Below are 10,626 nucleotides of genomic sequence, written 5' to 3'. Positions count from 1 at the left end.
GCCACAACAGTAGCTTTATTCCTGTTTTTTATAACTGTGAAACTGAGCCCAGAAGGAAATCCTCCATGTTTTAAATCTTTTTATTACCCTGTAAAGTTACCTTCCATCCTGATTTTGCAAGTGTGATTCTTTTATTTTTTTCCTTTATAGATAAAGTTCTTCTTTTTAAGAACCTGATTGATTTCAGTGTCCTGAAGACAAAGGGTCTGGTCTGTGCTCACATTGCTTAGACAAAAGGTTGGTAGTTTATTCTCAAGCCTCCCCAGGAATGGGGGGTGAACGGGTTTGGGGGATATTCTGGGGGGATAGGGATTCCAAGTGACCCTTGCCTGTATTTTTGTGTAAATCATTTGGCTGTGGCAGCAATACCATCCAAGGACAAGGAAAGGAATTTGTGCCTTGGGCAAGTTTTAACCTAAGTTGGTAGAATATAAGCTTAGGGGGTCTTTCATGCCGGTCCCCACATCTGTGCCCCAGAGTTCAGAGTGTGTGTGGGAACCCTGACAGCTTGTTTCCAGATCTGCCTCTGCAAAGCCTTTTTCTTCTTTTCCAAGATTGGTTGAGAAAGTTGGACAGGTCCAGGAAGAAAATGTGTTTCTTGTGACTTTCCAGTTCCTTCAGCAACGTTTTCTGAAGTTTGGGAGAATTGCACTTCTGAAATTCCCTACTCAACACAAGGAAAATCTGCGGGGAGCTCATCCCTTCTTTTGGACAGGTGCTTGATGCAGTCGTGTCTGATTTTCTCCAGGGTTTACTCCTCAATGAAGCTTTTTTTTTTCTCATTGTACAGACCCAAGTCCACCTTGAAGTGCACAAAGTAGAAGTTCCTCCACATCTTCCAAATCTCCTGGGCTAGTTTGGTACGGTTGGCTCTGAACCACTCCAAAGAGAGGATGATGAAGAAATCATAGCGACTGAATGTCACCTGCTCCAAGTAAGTGTCTGGCTGAAAATCTGGGGTCCCGATCCCCGGCAGGTCCCAGAAGATCACATTGGGTACTTGGAATGCTGGGACCACTCTGGTTCTTTGATCGCCTTTACCACCCCAGTCTCAGCAGATCCTTCATCTTCATCTCCCAGGTCCTGGAGGGCATTGAGGAAGGATGATTTCCCAACTCCTGACTGCCCTGTGGTCACAATGTTGAGCTCAATTTTTTAAGCGACTCGTCAGAATTGGGCACCACATATGCTGCTGTTAATGAGAGGTCTCCTGCTTTGTGTATTTTGTAAATATTTTACCAAAGATAACTTTTAATTGTTCTATCCTCCTATGGAGAAAAACACCCCAAAATTACACTTAGTCATTTTTCTTCAACAAAACAAAGTAATCTAAGAATTGTAACGTTCAATGAGTAAAAACAAGTGTTATGTAGTGGACAGAACCCTAGACAGGGCTCAGTTTCCCCATCTGTAAAATGGGAATAATGAAAAGTGCTTTAGATCTACAGATGGAAAAGCATGACATAAATGCCAGATATTATTATTTATCATACGTGTCCTGTACATCCCATGGGGCTAGCATGCTCTCCCCCTTACCCAGCACCTCAGAGAGCAGGCAGTTCTTGTCCTGTTTGTGACCTGAGCCAGGCTCCTTGCCACCCCCAGCGTAGCCTGTCCGCCCTGCTTCCCCACACTGGCCACCAGCTGCTGGGCCTCCCCCTTTTAAACACCCCTTCTCAAGCCTAACAGCCAGACCAGGGGTGGCTTTAAGCCTCAGGTTAGTGGTACACCCACAAGAGGGATGGGGTTTGTCAGCCCCACTGCAGAGCCACGTCTGCTGCAGATGGATTTGTGGAGTCTCTTCCCAGAATGGGGGTAGGGGACTCTACATTTCCACTCGACAACTAAGGTGGAGAGAGAAATGGAGGCAGCTGTACTGGCCCTGCCACAAATAGCCGCTATCCACTTCAATTCCTCCCCACATTGGCGCCCCCTCTGCTATCTTCTCCGTCAGGGGCAGGGACCCACAACTCCCCACATTCCCCATGCGGTGTCCGGCTATGGGGCAAGGCCTCCAGACTCAACCTTCCTCCCCAGCTGCCCCGATCCTGCTGCTCCCGTGGAAGCTCAGAGCTGCACAGTAGGAGATGTAGGAGGAAGGTTTAGCTTGGCCCCTCCAAAGCCCCATCTCTTCATGTCCCTCCATTTCTGTCCACACCTTTCCAAAATGCCCTCGCTGAATCCCTGTCAATCCCTGTATCCTCTTCCCAGATCCTCACCCCGCAAGACCCTGCCAATGCCGCCCCTCCTGGCCCAGGGTGTGCTGGGGAGGCAGAGAGATGGGAGGCAAGAAGGAGGAGAGCCGGGCTGTGAGTCATACGGGTGCTAGAAAATTATCTTTGAAAAAACTCCAAGGAAATGAACTTCCCAAATCTTTATAGGTGCAGCAGTCTGGTGGCCCGGAGGTGCCTTCCAGAACGGGGAGAGTGGATAAATGTAAACCTCCGACAACCAGAACGTGACAAGTTAAAAATACACCCCAGTTCCACACTGCAACCTTAATTCTGCTGCTCTCACTTACCCCTCAGTAATCCCTGGAGACCGTGATCCCCTCTGCCACCAGACAGCCGACATTCCTGCTGCAAGAAAGCCTTTGTGTGCTGCTACTGCCACTGCTGATTGAGCTCAGCGCTGGGGAGTGGGCCAAGCCTGGATTGCCTCCACTTTGCCGACTCTGGTTTTAGGTGGCCACTCCCCACCTTGTGGCCCAGGTATGACACCTCTGTCATTCCCACCTTGCACTTTCCAGCTTTTATGGTGAGTCCTGCATCCTGGAGGCGACCCAGCACCCTCTTCACCTGGGACACATGGGGTTCTCCCAGCTCTGGCTGAAGACACAAATATTGTTAATATACTCTAGAGCAAAGTCCTCCATCCCCCTTAGTAACTGGTCCACCAGATGCTGGAAGGACCACTCTGGTGGCCCCCTTGAGGCCAAAAGGCAGGACCAGGAATTCGAAGAGCCTTATTGGGGAAATGAAGGCAGACTTTGCCCTGGCCTCTGGGTACAAAGGCACCAGCCAGCAGCCTTTGGTGAGATCCAGGGTAGGGAGGTACTGGGCGCTCCCCAACTTGTCTAGGATCTCATCGGTCCTAGGCATCGGACACTGTGATTGCATTGAGCTTCTGATAGTCTGCACAGAACTGGATCGACCCGGCCTTCTTGGGGACCAGCATCACAGGAGAGGCTCAGAAGCTGGAGGATGTCTGGATCACCCTAAAGCCAGCATGTCTCCAACGCTTCTCTCCAGTTCTCAGCTCTTTTCCCAGTGACCCTGAATGGGGAACACCTGATGGGAAGGTTGGCTCCCGTCTCCACCCAGCCTGGTTAGTGAGCCCAGACTGGTTGGAGAACAGCTGCCGGTATGAATGCAGCACCTCTCTGATCTCTGCCTGCTGGGCAGGGGTTAGCTGGTCTGAGAGGGGAATTGAGTCCAGCGAGGGGTTAGACCCCGCCTCATGGAGGAGTCCCACCAGGGGATCCTCTCCCTTCTCCTCCCACTGCCCACACCCAGCCAGCACCAACTTCTCCCTGTCCCGGTATGACTTCATCACGTTGACATGGTACAGCTGGTGGCTGTGCGCCCGGTTGCACAGTTCCACTACATAGTCCACCTTGTTAACCTGTCTGATGACCTTGAAGGGGCCGTCCCAGGCAGCTTGCAGCTTGTTCTTCCTCATGGAGATGAGAAGCATCACCTGATCCCCGGTAGCATAGGAGCGGGCTCATGCTGAGTGGTTGTACCAGATCTTCTGCTTTCTCTGTGCCCTGACTAGGTTTCCCCTGGCCAAGCCCATGAGCCCCGTGAACTTTTCCTGGAAGGTCAATACATACTCCATCACTGATTCTCCATCGGGACAGGCCTTCCCCTCCCACTCATCCCTCATCAAGTCTAGGGATCTGTAACGATTCTGCCTTTGGTGGGACACTCCTGAGAGTATCAATTCAGGACAAATTGCTTAGGACAGGGCAGTTACAGCCCAAATCTGGAGTTCCTTTACTATTAAGGCACACCAAACCAGCCAAACAGAGAGGACTTTGGTCTTACCCCACTGGCTAACCATAAGTCCTACAAGCAATTTCATCAGACACTCCAGTTTCCTAGTATCGCCACCAGCATCACTCCTTATGGGGATGACGTTATGAAAACCAATACCCCAGTAAAAGAAAAAAGGTTCTCCTGATCCCAAAGGACCAAGCCCCAGGCCTAGGTCAATAGACAAGTCAGATCTTACCCACAAATCACGCTGTTGCCAATCCTTTAGAATCTAAAATCTAAAGGTTTATTCATAAAAGAAAGAAATATAAATGAGAGCTAAAATGGGTTAAATGGAATCAATTATATACAGTAATGGCAAAGTTCTTGGTTCAGGCTTGTGCAATGCTCTTCACATGGGAATTACCCCAAAGCCCCTGCTCCCAGGGATGGTGCAGGGCTCTCAGTGATACATTCGTCCAGAGTCCCAGAACGCGCTGGTTGTCGGGGACACTGTACATCTGTGTCCCTGCTGCTGAGTGGGACCTGCCCCCGGCACAAGGCAGCGAACGAGCTGGTCCATCCAGCCAGGAGCTGAGACGAGTCCCTTGCTAGGGGAGAGGGCAGGACAGCCCAGCCGCGCTGTGCACAGCAGGTAACACATTCGGCCACTGGGGCGGCCACACCATGCTCATGAGATGCACAATTCTCACTGGATTTTCCAAACAGACCCGCATCCGGCAGCTCCCCTTGGTCCTCATGGGGGCTGCTGTGCTGCACCCGTCTGGAAATCGACCCTTAGAACTGACCCTGCTCCTGCACCTGCAGCGTGTCAGCCTTGGAGCAGCAGTGACACCTGGTGGCCAGTCCGGGTAATGGACAGAGTGTGTCCTCCCCGCACCCCTCCCTACCAGCGGAGCAGCAGTGACACCTCGTAGCTAGTTGGGGGGATGCACAGAGCGTATTTCCATGGACAGGGGCGGCTTTAGTTATTTGGCCGCCCCAAGCACGGCAGGCAGGCTGTCTTCTGCGGCTTGCCTGTGGGAGGTCTGCCGAAGCTGTGGGACCAGCGGACCCCTCTGCCTGCCACCGAAGGCAACCTGCCTGCCGCCCTCCCGGGGACCGGCAGAGTGTCCCCCGTGGCTTGCCGCCACAGGCACGCGCTTGGCGCGCTGGTGCCTGGAGCTGCCCCTGTCCATGGAGCAGCAGTGACTGGTGGGAATATGTCCCTGCTCTTCCTCCAGGTTTCCTGCTGTCCATATACCCCCAACCTCCTCTCCGCTAAATCCAGCAGGAACAGGGCCCTTGTCCTACCACCCTCACAAGATCCCCAAGGATGGGAGATGTGAATGGGGACAAGGGGCTGCAGGGGTTTGTCCCTTAGGGGGTCTTGGCCCATCTGGAGAAGCCTCCTGGGGCAGAGCCCAATGTCTCTGAGCTGAGCTTACGCTGCGTCTGCAGAGGACAGGGCGAGTGAGGCTTGATTGGCTGCAGGAGCTCAGGTTCCCATGGGAGAGTGACCTGCTCTGCTGGAGACACGTTTTTTATTACAGGAGGTGGAGAAAGTGACCAGGGCAGAGGCTGTTCTGGGTTTGAACCTGACAAACAGGGAGGAACTGGTTGAGAATCTGAAGGTGGAAAGCAGCTACTCCCCTGTCCCTCCCCCTCACAGGTGCTGCTCTTGGTCAGCAGAGACCCAGGGCTTGGCTACACTGGAGAGTTGCAGCGCTGGTGGTGGGTTTACAGCGCTGCAACTTACTCACCGTCCACACTTGCAAGGCACATACAGCGCTGCATCTCCCTGGCTGCAGCACTGGCTGTACTCCTGCTCTGCCTGGGGTATAAGGATTGCAGCACTGGTGATGCAGCGCTGCTCCGCCAGTGTGGCCACCAAAAGCGCTGTAATTGGCCTCCAGAATTTTCCCATAATGCTTTAAACTAAAGAACTCTCTTTGTTTTGTTATGATGCCTCTCTTTGTTTTGCTGTGAACTCGGGGCTCCCAGAGCTGCTTATCTAAAAAACAAACACAGCTCCTGTTTGCTGTGAATGAGGCAGGCAGGGGGATGAATGTCCACAGCCTAGTGTTTGCTTGAGGAGCACGTCGGGGAGGGGGAGGGGGGAAAGTGAGTCCGTCGGAGCAGTTGCTTATCTGATCTGCAGGCTATTTGCATTTAAGAGTGAATGAGGGGTCGGGAATCATAGAATCTCAGGGTTGGAAGGGACCTCAGGAGGTCATCTAGTCCAACCCCCGAAAGTGGTAGGAATTTGCAAGGCAGGAAGCTGACACAGTGTCGGCTCCAAAAATCCACTCTCTCTCTCTCTCCCTCTCTCTCCCCCATGCTCCCTGTCACACTCCACCCCACTCCCCTCTTTTGAAAAGCACGTTGCAGCCACTTGAACACTGGGATAGCTGCCCATAATGCACCACTCCCAACACCGCTGCAAATGCTGCAAATGTGGCCACACTGCAGTGCTGGTAGCTGTCAGTGTGGCCACACTCCAGCGCTTTCCCTACACAGCTGTAACTGTAACCCAGGGGTGGCTACAGGCACCAGCACACCAAGCACGTGCTTGGGGCGGCAAGCCACTGGGGGTGCTCTGCCGGTCGCCGGGAGGGCAGCAGGCAGGCTGCCTTCGGCAGCTTGCCTGCGGAGGGTCCGCTGGTCCCGCGGCTTTGGGACCCGAAGCCGCAGGACCAGCAGACCCTCTGCAGGCAAGCCGCTGAAGGCAGCCTGCCTGCTGTGCTTGGGGCAGCAAAATGTCTAGAGCTACCCCTGTCATTCTGCACTTGGCTCTGGCATAAGAACCCTCTGCTTAGCGAGTTCTGTTCAACTGAGGGTGACCCCCTCAATCAGGCCAGACGAAGCACAGTTCTGCTGCGCTTTACTCACACAATAAGCATAACAACAGTTCATGACCCCTGCACTGACATGATTTGTAACCCACTCACTCATGCCTGTCACCCCAGTCGGGGTATGGGCCGCCAACCACAGATCTCCAGAGTCCTCTATCCTGGGCCATTCGCTCTAGCTGGTTCCAGGTATAGCCCATTTTTTTGCTATCAGCCTGAAGGTCACGTCGCCAGGTGTTTCTTGGACGGCCTCTTTTCCGCTTGCCTTGGGGGTTCCACCGCAGTGCCTGTCTGGTGATGTTGGTTGGCTGCTTGCATAGTGTGTGTCCTATCCAGCCCCACCTTCTCCTTCTGATTTCTTCCTCTGCTGGGAGTTGACGGGTCCTCTCCAAGAGATGAATGTTGCTGATGGTGTCTGGCCAGCAGATCTGGAGAATCCTTCTGAGGCAGCTATTAATGAAGGTCTGGATCTTCCTGGTGGTTGTTTTGGTTGTCCTCCAGGTTTCAGCTCCATACAGTAGGACTGATTTCACGTTGGAGTTGAACAGTTGAATCTTTATTGCCAAAGACAGCTCTCTGGAGCTCCAGATGTTCTTGAGCTGTAGGAAGGCTGCTCTTGCCTTACCAATCCTTACTTTGATGCCTGCGTCTGTGCCACCCTGCTGGTCGATGATGCTACCTAGGTAGGTGAAGGACTGCACTTCTTCCAGGGGGCTTCCATTCAGTGTGACTGGGTCGTTGCTGATGGAGTTAATCCTTAGGATATTGGTCTTGTCCTTGTGGATGTTGAGGCCAACCTGTGATGACGTGGCTGCCACTACGCTGCTCTTCTCTTGCATCTGCTGTTTGCTGTGTGAAAGAAGTGCAAGGTCGTCGGCAAAGTCCAGGTCATCAAGCTGGGTCCACAATGTCCACTGAATTCCGTTCCTATGCTCGTAAGTGGATGTCTTCATAATCCAATCGATGACGAGGAGAAAGAGAAGTGGTGACAACAAGCATCCTTGTCTGACTCCGGTTCGCACCTGGAAGCTGTTTGTGAGCTGCCCTCCATGAATCACTCTACAGCGTATACTGTCGTATGAGTATTTGTAACCCAACACCAGCCAAAATTGATCACTTTGGCACTCAGCTCTGTCTGGAGGAAAAAGGGGAAGAACGAGAACCCGGGGAACTACAGGCCAGTCAGCCTCACTTCAGTCCCTGGCAAAATCATGGTGCAGGTGGGTCCTCAAGGAATCCATTTTGAAGCACTTGGAGGAGAGGAAGGTGATCGGGAACAGTCAACATGGATTCCCCAAGGGCAAGTCATGCCTGACTAACATAATTGCCTTCTATGATGAGATAACTGGATCTGTGGATGAGGGGAAAGCAGTGGATGTGATATATCTTGACTTTAGCAAAGCTTTTGATACGGTCTCCCACAGTATTCTTGCCAGCAAGTTAAAGAAGTATGGCTTGGATGAATGATCTATAAGGTAGATAGAAAGCTGGCTAGGTTGTTGGGCTCAACAGGTAGTGATCAATGGCTCCATGGCTAGTTGGCAGCCGATATCAAGCGGAGTGCCCCAGGGGTCGGTCCTGGGGCCGGTTTTGTTCAACATCTTTATTAATGATCTGGATGACGGGATGAATTGCACCCTCAACAAGTTTGAAGAAGACACTAAACTGGGAGGAGTGGTAGATACGCTGGAGGGTAGGGATAGGATACAGAGGGACCTAGACAAATTGGAGGATTGGGCTAAAAGGAATCTGATGAGGTTCAATAAGGACAAGTGCAGAGTCCTGCTCTTAGGACAGAAGAATCCCATGTACCGCTACAGGCTTGGGACCGACTGACTAAGCAGCAGTTCTGCAGAAAAGGACCTGAGAATTACAGTGGATGAGAAGCTGGATATGAATCAGCAGTTTGCCCTTGTTGCGAAGAAGGCTAACGGCATATTGGGCTGCATTAGTAGGAACATTGCTAGCAGATCGAGGGAAGTGATTATTCCCCTCTATTCAGCATTGGTGAGGCAACACCTGGAGTATTGTGTCCAGTTTTGGTCCCCCCACTACAGAAAGGATATGGACAAATTGGAGAGAGTCAATCGGAGGGCAACCAAAATGATTAGGGGTCTGGAGCACATGACTTATGAGGAGAGGCTGCGGGAACTGGGCTTATTTAGTCTGTAGAAGAGAAGAATGGGGGAGGGGGGGATTTGATAGCAGCCTTCATCTACCTGAAGGGGGGTTCCAAAGAGGATGGAGCTCGGCTGTTCTCAGTGGTGGCAGATGACAGAACGAGGAGCAATGGTCTCAAGTTGCAGTGGGGGAGGTCTAGGTTGGATATTAGGAAACACTGTTTCACTAGGAGGGTGGTGAAGCACTGGAATCGGTTCCCTAGGGGAGTGGAGGAATCTCCTTCCGTAAAGGTTTTTAAGGCCCGGCTTGACAAAGCCCTGGCTGGGATGATTTAGTTGGGTTTGGTCCTGCTTTGAGCAGGGGGTTGGACTAGATACCTCCTGAGGTCTCTTCGAACTCTATGATTCTATGCTCAATGCCAAACGGCGAAGGCATAAGGCTGCAGGGTTAGGTACCACTGCATAATACCAGGGTTTGTCGCCTTTGCTGTTTGTAGGCACTTCAGAGGTGTCTGGTCAGTTACTAGTACGAAGGGTCCACCTATGACAGACTATCAAAAAGCATCCACAGGCCACTCGACGGCCAGTGCTTCCTTCTCAACCGTTCCATACTTTCGTTCTCGGGGAACAGTTTACGACTGATACATAATCTGGGGTGTTCTTCCCCATTTACCTCCTGTGAAAGGACTGCCCCCAGGCCCACCTCTGACGCCTCGGTCTGTAGCAGGAACTCCCTGTCCAAGTCAGGGCTGAAGAGCACCAGCTCTTCACACAGCCGCTCCTTGAGGGTTTGGAAGGCCTGTTGGCATTCGTTTGTCCACCGCATGCGCCGAGGGCTGTCCTCAGGGCCGGTGCAAGGATATTTTGCATTCTAAGCAAAACTTCCACTTTACGCGCCCCCCCCCCCCCCATCGGTTCATTGAGGGGCAAATCCCAACAAGCCTTTCTAGACCCCAGGGGCCAGCCGTGCCCAGGGGCTGCTCCCCAGACCAGGTTTCCCCCTCCCCGCCCCCTGAACTCCCCTGGAGGGTGCACAGCCCCCCCGTGAGCCCTCCCCACCCCATCCCGGCAGCCCCCTTCCCAAGTCCACTCACTGGCTTTGCTGGGCTTGGGCCGCTGCAGCAGCTTGGCAGGGAGGAGCCGCCTTCCAGAGGCACCGGTTGACGCGGTTGGTGCTTCGAGAGCTGGAGCTCTGGCTGGTCCTGTTGACGTATGCTGATGACATGCTCCTCGTGGTCCAGAACCCGGGCAACCTGGTGTGGGTGGAGGCCTGTCAGGCCGTTTACTCGGCAGCCTCCTCAGCCCAGGTCAACTGGGTCAAGAGCTCTGGCCTGGTGGTCGGGGACGGGTGGCAGGCGAGCTCCCTCCCACCCGCGCTTCAGGCCATCCGGTGGAGCGTGGGCCCGCTGCTGTATCTCGACGTTTACATTTCTGCCATGCAGCCTTCTCCGCCAGAGAACTGGCGGGATTTGGAGGCCAGGGTGGGCGAGCGGCTGCGGAGATCGATGGGGCTGCTCCGGTATCTCTCTGTGCGAGGGAGGGCGCTGGTGCTGAACCAGCTAGTCCTGTCCATACTCTGGCACCAGCTCAACATCCTGAGCCCGGCCCTGGGGATCCAGAGGACGGCCCTGGAGTTCTTCTGGCCAGGACTGCACTGGGTCTCTGCAGGGGTCCTGA

General features: G+C 53.2%; 1 pseudogene; it reads right to left on the bottom strand.

The window, feature by feature from the left end:
* Positions 1-252: 252 nt before the first annotated feature.
* On the bottom strand, positions 253-9,775 carry LOC120390548 (annotated as a pseudogene).
* Between the last annotated feature and the right edge of the window lie 851 nt (positions 9,776-10,626).

The sequence above is a fragment of the Mauremys reevesii genome, linkage group 24 (assembly GCF_016161935.1).
Source record: "Mauremys reevesii isolate NIE-2019 linkage group 24, ASM1616193v1, whole genome shotgun sequence".
NCBI classification, from domain to species: domain Eukaryota; kingdom Metazoa; phylum Chordata; order Testudines; family Geoemydidae; genus Mauremys; species Mauremys reevesii.
The sequence above is the reverse complement of the archived record's forward strand: the minus strand, read 5'-3'. Positions and strand labels throughout refer to the sequence as shown.